Below are 13,243 nucleotides of genomic sequence, written 5' to 3' on the forward strand. Positions count from 1 at the left end.
CCTCTTCCACTGAAGTGAGCTGTAGTCAAATAAATCAGGAGTTTAGCAGCTTGAAGTAGGAAACTCCTGAATCTTTAGCCTGAACTGATGGTCACAGTGAAGTCAGAACCAGATCCTCTTCCACTGAACCCAGCTGGAACTCCGAGGCTCAATAAATCAGGAGTTTAGGAGCTTCTCCAGGTTTCTGCAGGTGCCATTGACAGTATATACAATGGACAGAGCTCCCTGGATAACCCTAATGGTGTGATTTAGGACTCCCCTGAAGTCCACACAAAAGTGGAGAGTGCCATCCTTCTCAGGGGTCTCAACCAGTCAGGAGAGCAGAACTAGATGATTCTATGAAGCTGTTGCTGAGCAATGTCTAAATTTGTTGTTCAACCGACATTGTAAGAAAAGCACACTATACATTTTGACGGGTTCAGCTGAATTTGTCTCTGTGGCGCAATCGGCCAGCGCGCTCGGCTGTTAACCGAGAGGATGGTGGTTCGAGCCCACCCAGGGACGCTCATAAATTGTTCCTCTGAAGTACAGTTTTTAGGCATTGTCTATCAATAATATAGGTAATATACTAGTTGGTGCTACCTTGTCCAATTTCACCTCGCGTTAGACCCTTGAAGCTCAAGCCATGTTCTGCCTTGGGTTTCCACAGGCCTCAAATGTGCTTTTTTTTTTTTTTTGCTGACGCACAACGCAGAGTACTAACCTCTATACGATCACGGCTGCTTGGTTTACTTAGTGCCTCCTTGTTGGACTGAGTGTCTCCACGTCGTGACAGCATAGTTTGAGCTTTGACTATCGAGGAACCACTGTTTTATCTGTAAGGGATTCCTAAATGATGTGTTACAAAGGCTAGTCAAGTTTCACCGAAGGTTCATCCATCCATCATTCTGTGTTTTCTTCGGCAACAAATTTCCAAAGAAAGATCATTAGCACCTACCACTACAAACAAAAGAGCCTTCACTGGTTCTAGGTGCTTTTGGGACGTGTACATGGCTGTGACTGAAAATGCTTCTAGTACATGCTGAAAGGCCACTATCTTTCCAAAGAAAGCTAATTAGCGCCTAACACAACCAACAAAAGGCCCTGGATGAGGGTATTGACTGAAAGCGAGCAGGTCCAAAGGCTTCTAGTACATATCGTAACCCCTTGGGGTTAGCGTTTGAACCTTTACAGGTTTTCAGTACATGGTATGTATGCGTACGTAATTAACAAGCTAAAGCCTTCCTCGAGCTAGCCAGGAGTCGAACCTAGAATCTTCTGATCCGTAGTCAGACGCGTTATCCATTGCGCCACTAGCCCTCCACGGGGCATGCTGGACAGATCAGCCAGCCATATCAGTAGGAAGAAAAACTAAAAACAAGAGTTCTGCAGTTGGCTTGGATGTGTTTCTTGTTAAGACTTCCTACCCATCAATAACCGCACTGGCTGCTGAAGTGGCTGGATGGAAGCCCTCTACTCCCTCCGTGAGTTTGCGCCCTTTGTGCTGGTTTGTGTTTGCGTTCCACCGCAGGCCAGCGTGCAGGAGGCACAATGCAAGCTCGACTAGCAGATATTGCGTGCGGAGAGGACAAACCCGGACTCGGGACAGAACTTTGGCGTGGAGCAAAGCGTGGACATGCCAAAAAGAGGCTTGAGCCAGTCCTCGTTAGTATAGTGGACAGTATCTCCGCCTGTCACGCGGAAGACCGGGGTTCGATTCCCCGACGGGGAGTTTCCTTTTAGATCACCTGCTGATCTTTCGGCGACAAAAAGGAAAAAAACACAGCTGCGCTAAGCGTGGGCTTGCGTCAAGCTGAGGCTACGCTTACCTTAACTTTACTCCTTTTTGCGTGTGTCTGATATTTTGACTGAGTACACTTTGATTTTGATACTGAGTAGAGTTGGATTTTGATTCTGAGCACAGTTTGATATGTAAACGGTAGCAGGGGGAACGACACAAAAGAAGACCGGGTTCTAATTTCTGCCGTGACCCGGATTCGAACCGGGGTTGCTGCGGCCACAACGCAGAGTACTAACCTCTATACGATCACGGCTGCTTGGTTTGCTTAGTGCCTCCTTGTTGGACTGAGAGTCTCTTCACCTCCCTTAGACCCTTGAAGCTCAAGCCATGTTCTGCCTTGTGTTTCCACAGGCCTCAAATGTGCTTGTTTTTCTGCTCCATATCTCATCCTAGATCCCGAAAACGAGTCGGTTTTGTTACTTGTGTCACTGTGTTCCTGCCAAAACTGGCGCCGTGGCTTAGTTGGTTAAAGTGCCTGTCTTGTAAACAGGAGATCCTGGGTTCGAATCCCAGCGGTGCCTGATTTGAGTTCTTTGAAACACCCTGCTGACAGTAGTGAACTCCTGAATCTTTAGCCTGAACTGAGGGTCAGGGTGAAGTCAGAAGCAGGAGGGCTGAAACTGAAACGAGCTGAAACTCAGAGGCTCAACAGATAAGGAGTTTAGGAGCTTCTCCAGGTTTCTGAAGGTACCATTGGCAGTATCTACAATGGACAGAGCCTCCTTCTCCTCCTAGCTTGTGAAAAATAACACGCCCATTACAAACTGAGACTCATTGGCCCACTGGTGTTGCTTGTGGAAACTCAGTGGGGTCACAGTCTCAAACCATTGTATGTCAGGCATGACTGCTTGGGGCAATCAACAGCACAAGTGGAAGTTTCTATGAAGTTGTTGCTGAGCAATGTCCTAATGTGTTGTTCAACAGACATTGTAAGAAAAGCACACTATAGATTTTGACGGCCATAGCGTTATGTGTCTCTGTGGCGCAATCGGCCAGCGCGCTCGGCTGTTAACCGAGAGGATGGTGGTTCGAGCCCACCCAGGGACGTTCAAAAAATTGGTCCTCCTCTGAAGAACAACCTTTAGGCATTGTCTATCAATCTTGGTAATATACTAGTTGGTGCTACCATGTCCAATTTCACCTCCCTTAGACCCTTGAAGCTCAAGCCACGTTCTGCCTTGTGTTTCCACAGGCCTCAAATGTGCTTGCTTTTCTGCTCCATATCTCTTCCTAGATCCCGAAAATGAGTCGGTTTTGTTTGTTGTGTCACTTTGCTCTGGCAAAACCTGGCGCCGTGGCTTAGTTGGTTAAAGTGCCTGTCTAGTAAACAGGAGATCCTGGGTTCGAATCCCAGCGGTGCCTACTTTAGTTCTTTGAAACACCCTGCTGACAGTGGTGAACTCCTAAATCTTTAGCCTGAACTCCACTAATGGTCAGAACCAGATCCTCTTCCACTGAAGTGAGCTGTAGTCAAATAAATCAGGAGTTTAGCAGCTTGAAGTAGGAAACTCCTGAATCTTTAGCCTGAACTGATGGTCACAGTGAAGTCAGAACCAGATCCTCTTCCACTGAACCCAGCTGGAACTCCGAGGCTCAATAAATCAGGAGTTTAGGAGCTTCTCCAGGTTTCTGCAGGTGCCATTGACAGTATATACAATGGACAGAGCTCCCTGGATAACCCTAATGGTGTGATTTAGGACTCCCCTGAAGTCCACACAAAAGTGGAGAGTGCCATCCTTCTCAGGGGTCTCAACCAGTCAGGAGAGCAGAACTAGATGATTCTATGAAGCTGTTGCTGAGCAATGTCTAAATTTGTTGTTCAACCGACATTGTAAGAAAAGCACACTATACATTTTGACGGGTTCAGCTGAATTTGTCTCTGTGGCGCAATCGGCCAGCGCGCTCGGCTGTTAACCGAGAGGATGGTGGTTCGAGCCCACCCAGGGACGCTCATAAATTGTTCCTCTGAAGTACAGTTTTTAGGCATTGTCTATCAATAATATAGGTAATATACTAGTTGGTGCTACCTTGTCCAATTTCACCTCGCGTTAGACCCTTGAAGCTCAAGCCATGTTCTGCCTTGGGTTTCCACAGGCCTCAAATGTGCTTTTTTTTTTTTTTCTGCTGACGCACAACGCAGAGTACTAACCTCTATACGATCACGGCTGCTTGGTTTACTTAGTGCCTCCTTGTTGGACTGAGTGTCTCCACGTCGTGACAGCATAGTTTGAGCTTTGACTATCGAGGAACCACTGTTTTATCTGTAAGGGATTCCTAAATGATGTGTTACAAAGGCTAGTCAAGTTTCACCGAAGGTTCATCCATCCATCATTCTGTGTTTTCTTCGGCAACAAATTTCCAAAGAAAGATCATTAGCACCTACCACTACAAACAAAAGAGCCTTCACTGGTTCTAGGTGCTTTTGGGACGTGTACATGGCTGTGACTGAAAATGCTTCTAGTACATGCTGAAAGGCCACTATCTTTCCAAAGAAAGCTAATTAGCGCCTAACACAACCAACAAAAGGCCCTGGATGAGGGTATTGACTGAAAGCGAGCAGGTCCAAAGGCTTCTAGTACATATCGTAACCCCTTGGGGTTAGCGTTTGAACCTTTACAGGTTTTCAGTACATGGTATGTATGCGTACGTAATTAACAAGCTAAAGCCTTCCTCGAGCTAGCCAGGAGTCGAACCTAGAATCTTCTGATCCGTAGTCAGACGCGTTATCCATTGCGCCACTAGCCCTCCACGGGGCATGCTGGACAGATCAGCCAGCCATATCAGTAGGAAGAAAAACTAAAAACAAGAGTTCTGCAGTTGGCTTGGATGTGTTTCTTGTTAAGACTTCCTACCCATCAATAACCGCACTGGCTGCTGAAGTGGCTGGATGGAAGCCCTCTACTCCCTCCGTGAGTTTGCGCCCTTTGTGCTGGTTTGTGTTTGCGTTCCACCGCAGGCCAGCGTGCAGGAGGCACAATGCAAGCTCGACTAGCAGATATTGCGTGCGGAGAGGACAAACCCGGACTCGGGACAGAACTTTGGCGTGGAGCAAAGCGTGGACATGCCAAAAAGAGGCTTGAGCCAGTCCTCGTTAGTATAGTGGACAGTATCTCCGCCTGTCACGCGGAAGACCGGGGTTCGATTCCCCGACGGGGAGTTTCCTTTTAGATCACCTGCTGATCTTTCGGCGACAAAAAGGAAAAAAACACAGCTGCGCTAAGCGTGGGCTTGCGTCAAGCTGAGGCTACGCTTACCTTAACTTTACTCCTTTTTGCGTGTGTCTGATATTTTGACTGAGTACACTTTGATTTTGATACTGAGTAGAGTTGGATTTTGATTCTGAGCACAGTTTGATATGTAAACGGTAGCAGGGGGAACGACACAAAAGAAGACCGGGTTCTAATTTCTGCCGTGACCCGGATTCGAACCGGGGTTGCTGCGGCCACAACGCAGAGTACTAACCTCTATACGATCACGGCTGCTTGGTTTGCTTAGTGCCTCCTTGTTGGACTGAGAGTCTCTTCACCTCCCTTAGACCCTTGAAGCTCAAGCCATGTTCTGCCTTGTGTTTCCACAGGCCTCAAATGTGCTTGTTTTTCTGCTCTATATCTCATCCTAGATCCCGAAAACGAGTCGGTTTTGTGACTTGTGTCACTGTGTTCCTGCCAAAACTGGCGCCGTGGCTTAGTTGGTTAAAGTGCCTGTCTTGTAAACAGGAGATCCTGGGTTCGAATCCCAGCGGTGCCTGATTTGAGTTCTTTGAAACACCCTGCTGACAGTAGTGAACTCCTGAATCTTTAGCCTGAACTGAGGGTCAGGGTGAAGTCAGAAGCAGGAGGGCTGAAACTGAAACGAGCTGAAACTCAGAGGCTCAACAGATAAGGAGTTTAGGAGCTTCTCCAGGTTTCTGAAGGTACCATTGGCAGTATCTACAATGGACAGAGCCTCCTTCTCCTCCTAGCTTGTGAAAAATAACACGCCCATTACAAACTGAGACTCATTGGCCCACTGGTGTTGCTTGTGGAAACTCAGTGGGGTCACAGTCTCAAACCATTGTATGTCAGGCATGACTGCTTGGGGCAATCAACAGCACAAGTGGAAGTTTCTATGAAGTTGTTGCTGAGCAATGTCCTAATGTGTTGTTCAACAGACATTGTAAGAAAAGCACACTATAGATTTTGACGGCCATAGCGTTATGTGTCTCTGTGGCGCAATCGGCCAGCGCGCTCGGCTGTTAACCGAGAGGATGGTGGTTCGAGCCCACCCAGGGACGTTCAAAAAATTGGTCCTCCTCTGAAGAACAACCTTTAGGCATTGTCTATCAATCTTGGTAATATACTAGTTGGTGCTACCATGTCCAATTTCACCTCCCTTAGACCCTTGAAGCTCAAGCCACGTTCTGCCTTGTGTTTCCACAGGCCTCAAATGTGCTTGCTTTTCTGCTCCATATCTCTTCCTAGATCCCGAAAATGAGTCGGTTTTGTTTGTTGTGTCACTTTGCTCTGGCAAAACCTGGCGCCGTGGCTTAGTTGGTTAAAGTGCCTGTCTAGTAAACAGGAGATCCTGGGTTCGAATCCCAGCGGTGCCTACTTTAGTTCTTTGAAACACCCTGCTGACAGTGGTGAACTCCTAAATCTTTAGCCTGAACTCCACTAATGGTCAGAACCAGATCCTCTTCCACTGAAGTGAGCTGTAGTCAAATAAATCAGGAGTTTAGCAGCTTGAAGTAGGAAACTCCTGAATCTTTAGCCTGAACTGATGGTCACAGTGAAGTCAGAACCAGATCCTCTTCCACTGAACCCAGCTGGAACTCCGAGGCTCAATAAATCAGGAGTTTAGGAGCTTCTCCAGGTTTCTGCAGGTGCCATTGACAGTATATACAATGGACAGAGCTCCCTGGATAACCCTAATGGTGTGATTTAGGACTCCCCTGAAGTCCACACAAAAGTGGAGAGTGCCATCCTTCTCAGGGGTCTCAACCAGTCAGGAGAGCAGAACTAGATGATTCTATGAAGCTGTTGCTGAGCAATGTCTAAATTTGTTGTTCAACCGACATTGTTAAGAAAAGCACACTATACATTTTGACGGGTTCAGCTGAATTTGTCTCTGTGGCGCAATCGGCCAGCGCGCTCGGCTGTTAACCGAGAGGATGGTGGTTCGAGCCCACCCAGGGACGCTCATAAATTGTTCCTCTGAAGTACAGTTTTTAGGCATTGTCTATCAATAATATAGGTAATATACTAGTTGGTGCTACCTTGTCCAATTTCACCTCGCGTTAGACCCTTGAAGCTCAAGCCATGTTCTGCCTTGGGTTTCCACAGGCCTCAAATGTGCTTTTTTTTTTTTTCTGCTGACGCACAACGCAGAGTACTAACCTCTATACGATCACGGCTGCTTGGTTTACTTAGTGCCTCCTTGTTGGACTGAGTGTCTCCACGTCGTGACAGCATAGTTTGAGCTTTGACTATCGAGGAACCACTGTTTTATCTGTAAGGGATTCCTAAATGATGTGTTACAAAGGCTAGTCAAGTTTCACCGAAGGTTCATCCATCCATCATTCTGTGTTTTCTTCGGCAACAAATTTCCAAAGAAAGATCATTAGCACCTACCACTACAAACAAAAGAGCCTTCACTGGTTCTAGGTGCTTTTGGGACGTGTACATGGCTGTGACTGAAAATGCTTCTAGTACATGCTGAAAGGCCACTATCTTTCCAAAGAAAGCTAATTAGCGCCTAACACAACCAACAAAAGGCCCTGGATGAGGGTATTGACTGAAAGCGAGCAGGTCCAAAGGCTTCTAGTACATATCGTAACCCCTTGGGGTTAGCGTTTGAACCTTTACAGGTTTTCAGTACATGGTATGTATGCGTACGTAATTAACAAGCTAAAGCCTTCCTCGAGCTAGCCAGGAGTCGAACCTAGAATCTTCTGATCCGTAGTCAGACGCGTTATCCATTGCGCCACTAGCCCTCCACGGGGCATGCTGGACAGATCAGCCAGCCATATCAGTAGGAAGAAAAACTAAAAACAAGAGTTCTGCAGTTGGCTTGGATGTGTTTCTTGTTAAGACTTCCTACCCATCAATAACCGCACTGGCTGCTGAAGTGGCTGGATGGAAGCCCTCTACTCCCTCCGTGAGTTTGCGCCCTTTGTGCTGGTTTGTGTTTGCGTTCCACCGCAGGCCAGCGTGCAGGAGGCACAATGCAAGCTCGACTAGCAGATATTGCGTGCGGAGAGGACAAACCCGGACTCGGGACAGAACTTTGGCGTGGAGCAAACCGTGGACATGCCAAAAAGAGGCTTGAGCCAGTCCTCGTTAGTATAGTGGACAGTATCTCCGCCTGTCACACGGAAGACCGGGGTTCGATTCCCCCGACGGGGAGTTTCCTTTTAGATCACCTGCTGATCTTTCGGCGACAAAAAGGAAAAAAACACAGCTGCGCTAAGCGTGGGCTTGCGTCAAGCTGAGGCTACGCTTACCTTAACTTTACTCCTTTTTGCGTGTGTCTGATATTTTGACTGAGTACACTTTGATTTTGATACTGAGTAGAGTTGGATTTTGATTCTGAGCACAGTTTGATATGTAAACGGTAGCAGGGGGAACGACACAAAAGAAGACCGGGTTCTAATTTCTGCCGTGACCCGGATTCGAACCGGGGTTGCTGCGGCCACAACGCAGAGTACTAACCTCTATACGATCACGGCTGCTTGGTTTGCTTAGTGCCTCCTTGTTGGACTGAGAGTCTCTTCACCTCCCTTAGACCCTTGAAGCTCAAGCCATGTTCTGCCTTGTGTTTCCACAGGCCTCAAATGTGCTTGTTTTTCTGCTCTATATCTCATCCTAGATCCCGAAAACGAGTCGGTTTTGTGACTTGTGTCACTGTGTTCCTGCCAAAACTGGCGCCGTGGCTTAGTTGTTTAAAGTGCCTGTCTTGTAAACAGGAGATCCTGGGTTCGAATCCCAGCGGTGCCTGATTTGAGTTCTTTGAAACACCCTGCTGACAGTAGTGAACTCCTGAATCTTTAGCCTGAACTGAGGGTCAGGGTGAAGTCAGAAGCAGGAGGGCTGAAACTGAAACGAGCTGAAACTCAGAGGCTCAACAGATAAGGAGTTTAGGAGCTTCTCCAGGTTTCTGAAGGTACCATTGGCAGTATCTACAATGGACAGAGCCTCCTTCTCCTCCTAGCTTGTGAAAAATAACACGCCCATTACAAACTGAGACTCATTGGCCCACTGGTGTTGCTTGTGGAAACTCAGTGGGGTCACAGTCTCAAACCATTGTATGTCAGGCATGACTGCTTGGGGCAATCAACAGCACAAGTGGAAGTTTCTATGAAGTTGTTGCTGAGCAATGTCCTAATGTGTTGTTCAACAGACATTGCAAGAAAAGCACACTATAGATTTTGACGGCCATAGCGTTATGTGTCTCTGTGGCGCAATCGGCCAGCGCGCTCGGCTGTTAACCGAGAGGATGGTGGTTCGAGCCCACCCAGGGACGTTCAAAAAATTGGTCCTCCTCTGAAGAACAACCTTTGGGCATTGTCTATCAATCTTGGTAATATACTAGTTGGTGCTACCATGTCCAATTTCACCTCCCTTAGACCCTTGAAGCTCAAGCCACGTTCTGCCTTGTGTTTCCACAGGCCTCAAATGTGCTTGCTTTTCTGCTCCATATCTCTTCCTAGATCCCGAAAATGAGTCGGTTTTGTTTGTTGTGTCACTTTGCTCTGGCAAAACCTGGCGCCGTGGCTTAGTTGGTTAAAGTGCCTGTCTAGTAAACAGGAGATCCTGGGTTCGAATCCCAGCGGTGCCTGCTTTAGTTCTTTGAAACACCCTGCTGACAGTGGTGAACTCCTAAATCTTTAGCCTGAACTCCACTAATGGTCAGAACCAGATCCTCTTCCACTGAAGTGAGCTGTAGTCAAATAAATCAGGAGTTTAGCAGCTTGAAGTAGGAAACTCCTGAATCTTTAGCCTGAACTGATGGTCACAGTGAAGTCAGAACCAGATCCTCTTCCACTGAACCCAGCTGGAACTCCGAGGCTCAATAAATCAGGAGTTTAGGAGCGTCTCCAGGTTTCTGCAGGTGCCATTGACAGTATATACAATGGACAGAGCTCCCTGGATAACCCTAATGGTGTGATTTAGGACTCCCCTGAAGTCCACACAAAAGTGGAGAGTGCCATCCTTCTCAGGGGTCTCAACCAGTCAGGAGAGCAGAACTAGATGATTCTATGAAGCTGTTGCTGAGCAATGTCTAAATTTGTTGTTCAACCGACATTGTAAGAAAAGCACACTATACATTTTGACGGGTTCAGCTGAATTTGTCTCTGTGGCGCAATCGGCCAGCGCGCTCGGCTGTTAACCGAGAGGATGGTGGTTCGAGCCCACCCAGGGATGCTCATAAATTGTTCCTCTGAAGTACAGTTTTTAGGCATTGTCTATCAATAATATAGGTAATATACTAGTTGGTGCTACCTTGTCCAATTTCACCTCGCGTTAGACCCTTGAAGCTCAAGCCATGTTCTGCCTTGGGTTTCCACAGGCCTCAAATGTGCTTTTTTTTTTTTTCTGCTGACGCACAACGCAGAGTACTAACCTCTATAGGATCACGGCTGCTTGGTTTACTTAGTGCCTCCTTGTTGGACTGAGTGTCTCCACGTCGTGACAGCGCAGTGCGGAGAGGACAAACCCGGACTCGGGACAGAACTTTGGCGTGGAGCAACGCGTGGACATGCCAAAAAGAGGCTTGAGCCAGTCCTCGTTAGTATAGTGGACAGTATCTCCGCCTGTCACGCGGAAGACCGGGGTTCGATTCCCCGACGGGGAGTTTCCTTTTAGATCACCTGCTGATCTTTCGGCGACAAAAAGGAAAAAAACACAGCTGCGCTAAGCGTGGGCTTGCGTCAAGCTGAGGCTACGCTTACCTTAACTTTACTCCTTTTTGCGTGTGTCTGATATTTTGACTGAGTACACTTTGATTTTGATACTGAGTAGAGTTGGATTTTGATTCTGAGCACAGTTTGATATGTAAACGGTAGCAGGGGGAATGACACAAAAGAAGACCGGGTTCTAATTTCTGCCGTGACCCGGATTCGAACCGGGGTTGCTGCGGCCACAACGCAGAGTACTAACCTCTATACGATCACGGCTGCTTGGTTTGCTTAGTGCCTCCTTGTTGGACTGAGAGTCTCTTCACCTCCCTTAGACCCTTGAAGCTCAAGCCATGTTCTGCCTTGTGTTTCCACAGGCCTCAAATGTGCTTGTTTTTCTGCTCCATATCTCATCCTAGATCCCGAAAACGAGTCGGTTTTGTGACTTGTGTCACTGTGTTCCTGCCAAAACTGGCGCCGTGGCTTAGTTGGTTAAAGTGCCTGTCTTGTAAACAGGAGATCCTGGGTTCGAATCCCAGCGGTGCCTGATTTGAGTTCTTTGAAACACTCTGCTGACAGTAGTGAACTCCTGAATCTTTAGCCTGAACTGAGGGTCAGGGTGAAGTCAGAAGCAGGAGGGCTGAAACTGAAACGAGCTGAAACTCAGAGGCTCAACAGATAAGGAGTTTAGGAGCTTCTCCAGGTTTCTGAAGGTACCATTGGCAGTATCTACAATGGACAGAGCCTCCTTCTCCTCCTAGCTTGTGAAAAATAACACGCCCATTACAAACTGAGACTCATTGGCCCACTGGTGTTCCTTGTGGAAACTCAGTGGGGTCACAGTCTCAAACCATTGTATGTCAGGCATGACTGCTTGGGGCAATCAACAGCAGAAGTGGAAGTTTCTATGAAGTTGTTGCTGAGCAATGTCCTAACCTCCCTTAGACCCTTGAAGCTCAAGCCACGTTCTGCCTTGTGTTTCCACAGGCCTCAAATGTGCTTGCTTTTCTGCTCTATATCTCTTCCTAGATCCCGAAAATGAGTCGGTTTTGTTTGTTGTGTCACTTTGCTCTGGCAAAACCTGGCGCCGTGGCTTAGTTGGTTAAAGTGCCTGTCTAGTAAACAGGAGATCCTGGGTTCGAATCCCAGCGGTGCCTGCTTTAGTTCTTTGAAACACCCTGCTGACAGTGGTGAACTCCTAAATCTTTAGCCTGAACTCCACTAATGGTCAGAACCAGATCCTCTTCCACTGAAGTGAGCTGTGGTCAAATAAATCAGGAGTTTAGCAGCTTGAAGTAGGAAACTCCTGAATCTTTAGCCTGAACTGATGGTCACAGTGAAGTCAGAACCAGATCCTCTTCCACTGAACCCAGCTGGAACTCCGAGGCTCAATAAATCAGGAGTTTAGGAGCGTCTCCAGGTTTCTGCAGGTGCCATTGACAGTATATACAATGGACAGAGCTCCCTGGATAACCCTAATGGTGTGATTTAGGACTCCCCTGAAGTCCACACAAAAGTGGAGAGTGCCATCCTTCTCAGGGGTCTCAACCAGTCAGGAGAGCAGAACTAGATGATTCTATGAAGCTGTTGCTGAGCAATGTCTAAATTTGTTGTTCAACCGACATTGTAAGAAAAGCACACTATACATTTTGACGGGTTCAGCTGAATTTGTCTCTGTGGCGCAATCGGCCAGCGCGCTCGGCTGTTAACCGAGAGGATGGTGGTTCGAGCCCACCCAGGGACGCTCATAAATTGTTCCTCTGAAGTACAGTTTTTAGGCATTGTCTATCAATAATATAGGTAATATACTAGTTGGTGCTACCTTGTCCAATTTCACCTCGCGTTAGACCCTTGAAGCTCAAGCCATGTTCTGCCTTGGGTTTCCACAGGCCTCAAATGTGCTTTTTTTTTTCTTTTTGCTGACGCACAACGCAGAGTACTAACCTCTATACGATCACGGCTGCTTGGTTTACTTAGTGCCTCCTTGTTGGACTGAGTGTCTCCACGTCGTGACAGCATAGTTTGAGCTTTGACTATCGAGGAACCACTGTTTTATCTGTAAGGGATTCCTAAATGATGTGTTACAAAGGCTAGTCAAGTTTCACCGAAGGTTCATCCATCCATCATTCTGTGTTTTCTTCGGCAACAAATTTCCAAAGAAAGATCATTAGCACCTACCACTACAAACAAAAGAGCCTTCACTGGTTCTAGGTGCTTTTGGGACGTGTACATGGCTGTGACTGAAAATGCTTCTAGTACATGCTGAAAGGCCACTATCTTTCCAAAGAAAGCTAATTAGCGCCTAACACAACCAACAAAAGGCCCTGGATGAGGGTATTGACTGAAAGCGAGCAGGTCCAAAGGCTTCTAGTACATATCGTAACCCCTTGGGGTTAGCGTTTGAACCTTTACAGGTTTTCAGTACATGGTATGTATGCGTACTAATTAACAAGCTAAAGCCTTCCTCGAGCTAGCCAGGAGTCGAACCTAGAATCTTCTGATCCGTAGTCAGACGCGCTATCCATTGCGCCACTAGCCCTCCACGGGGCATGCTGGACAGATCAGCCAGACATATCAGTAGGAAGAAA

The 13,243-nt window shown here is 47.3% G+C and overlaps 1 protein-coding gene and 27 non-coding genes across 35 annotated transcripts in view; 19 read left to right on the top strand and 9 right to left on the bottom strand.

Annotated features, from left to right (window-relative positions):
- ifngr2 (interferon gamma receptor 2) overlaps positions 1-13,243 on the bottom strand; it is a 139,032-nt gene that overhangs the window by 14,612 nt on the left and 111,177 nt on the right. The window contains exon 8 of one of the 8 annotated variants that reach the window (XM_051402998.1): positions 1,516-1,526. The exons of 5 other annotated variants lie outside the window; for them this stretch is intronic. The gene's annotated coding sequence lies outside the window, so the exon portion shown is untranslated. Of the gene's footprint in view, positions 1-1,515; positions 1,527-4,741; positions 4,753-7,967; positions 7,979-13,243 lie in introns of those variants that run through there. 2 more of the 8 variants (XM_051402999.1, XM_051403000.1) reach the window with 2 other exon arrangements.
- Positions 431-504, top strand: trnan-guu (transfer RNA asparagine (anticodon GUU)). Its single transcript has one exon. It is a non-coding gene; the product is annotated as a tRNA-Asn (tRNA).
- Positions 1,227-1,299, bottom strand: trnar-acg (transfer RNA arginine (anticodon ACG)). The gene has a single exon. It is a non-coding gene; the product is annotated as a tRNA-Arg (tRNA).
- On the top strand, positions 1,640-1,711 carry trnad-guc (transfer RNA aspartic acid (anticodon GUC)). Its single transcript has one exon. It is a non-coding gene; the product is annotated as a tRNA-Asp (tRNA).
- Positions 1,962-2,033, bottom strand: trnah-gug (transfer RNA histidin (anticodon GUG)). Its single transcript has one exon. It is a non-coding gene; the product is annotated as a tRNA-His (tRNA).
- Positions 2,228-2,301, top strand: trnat-ugu (transfer RNA threonine (anticodon UGU)). Its single transcript has one exon. It is a non-coding gene; the product is annotated as a tRNA-Thr (tRNA).
- On the top strand, positions 2,754-2,827 carry trnan-guu (transfer RNA asparagine (anticodon GUU)). The gene has a single exon. It is a non-coding gene; the product is annotated as a tRNA-Asn (tRNA).
- On the top strand, positions 3,069-3,142 carry trnat-agu (transfer RNA threonine (anticodon AGU)). Its single transcript has one exon. It is a non-coding gene; the product is annotated as a tRNA-Thr (tRNA).
- On the top strand, positions 3,656-3,729 carry trnan-guu (transfer RNA asparagine (anticodon GUU)). The gene has a single exon. It is a non-coding gene; the product is annotated as a tRNA-Asn (tRNA).
- trnar-acg (transfer RNA arginine (anticodon ACG)) lies at positions 4,453-4,525 on the bottom strand. The gene has a single exon. It is a non-coding gene; the product is annotated as a tRNA-Arg (tRNA).
- trnad-guc (transfer RNA aspartic acid (anticodon GUC)) lies at positions 4,866-4,937 on the top strand. The gene has a single exon. It is a non-coding gene; the product is annotated as a tRNA-Asp (tRNA).
- trnah-gug (transfer RNA histidin (anticodon GUG)) lies at positions 5,188-5,259 on the bottom strand. Its single transcript has one exon. It is a non-coding gene; the product is annotated as a tRNA-His (tRNA).
- On the top strand, positions 5,454-5,527 carry trnat-ugu (transfer RNA threonine (anticodon UGU)). Its single transcript has one exon. It is a non-coding gene; the product is annotated as a tRNA-Thr (tRNA).
- trnan-guu (transfer RNA asparagine (anticodon GUU)) lies at positions 5,980-6,053 on the top strand. The gene has a single exon. It is a non-coding gene; the product is annotated as a tRNA-Asn (tRNA).
- Positions 6,295-6,368, top strand: trnat-agu (transfer RNA threonine (anticodon AGU)). Its single transcript has one exon. It is a non-coding gene; the product is annotated as a tRNA-Thr (tRNA).
- Positions 6,883-6,956, top strand: trnan-guu (transfer RNA asparagine (anticodon GUU)). The gene has a single exon. It is a non-coding gene; the product is annotated as a tRNA-Asn (tRNA).
- Positions 7,679-7,751, bottom strand: trnar-acg (transfer RNA arginine (anticodon ACG)). Its single transcript has one exon. It is a non-coding gene; the product is annotated as a tRNA-Arg (tRNA).
- On the bottom strand, positions 8,415-8,486 carry trnah-gug (transfer RNA histidin (anticodon GUG)). Its single transcript has one exon. It is a non-coding gene; the product is annotated as a tRNA-His (tRNA).
- trnat-ugu (transfer RNA threonine (anticodon UGU)) lies at positions 8,681-8,754 on the top strand. Its single transcript has one exon. It is a non-coding gene; the product is annotated as a tRNA-Thr (tRNA).
- On the top strand, positions 9,207-9,280 carry trnan-guu (transfer RNA asparagine (anticodon GUU)). Its single transcript has one exon. It is a non-coding gene; the product is annotated as a tRNA-Asn (tRNA).
- On the top strand, positions 9,522-9,595 carry trnat-agu (transfer RNA threonine (anticodon AGU)). The gene has a single exon. It is a non-coding gene; the product is annotated as a tRNA-Thr (tRNA).
- trnan-guu (transfer RNA asparagine (anticodon GUU)) lies at positions 10,109-10,182 on the top strand. Its single transcript has one exon. It is a non-coding gene; the product is annotated as a tRNA-Asn (tRNA).
- Positions 10,541-10,612, top strand: trnad-guc (transfer RNA aspartic acid (anticodon GUC)). The gene has a single exon. It is a non-coding gene; the product is annotated as a tRNA-Asp (tRNA).
- On the bottom strand, positions 10,863-10,934 carry trnah-gug (transfer RNA histidin (anticodon GUG)). The gene has a single exon. It is a non-coding gene; the product is annotated as a tRNA-His (tRNA).
- On the top strand, positions 11,129-11,202 carry trnat-ugu (transfer RNA threonine (anticodon UGU)). Its single transcript has one exon. It is a non-coding gene; the product is annotated as a tRNA-Thr (tRNA).
- Positions 11,739-11,812, top strand: trnat-agu (transfer RNA threonine (anticodon AGU)). Its single transcript has one exon. It is a non-coding gene; the product is annotated as a tRNA-Thr (tRNA).
- Positions 12,326-12,399, top strand: trnan-guu (transfer RNA asparagine (anticodon GUU)). The gene has a single exon. It is a non-coding gene; the product is annotated as a tRNA-Asn (tRNA).
- trnar-acg (transfer RNA arginine (anticodon ACG)) lies at positions 13,122-13,194 on the bottom strand. Its single transcript has one exon. It is a non-coding gene; the product is annotated as a tRNA-Arg (tRNA).

The sequence above is a fragment of the Dicentrarchus labrax genome, unplaced genomic scaffold (assembly GCF_905237075.1).
Source record: "Dicentrarchus labrax unplaced genomic scaffold, dlabrax2021, whole genome shotgun sequence".
Taxonomy (NCBI): domain Eukaryota; kingdom Metazoa; phylum Chordata; class Actinopteri; family Moronidae; genus Dicentrarchus; species Dicentrarchus labrax.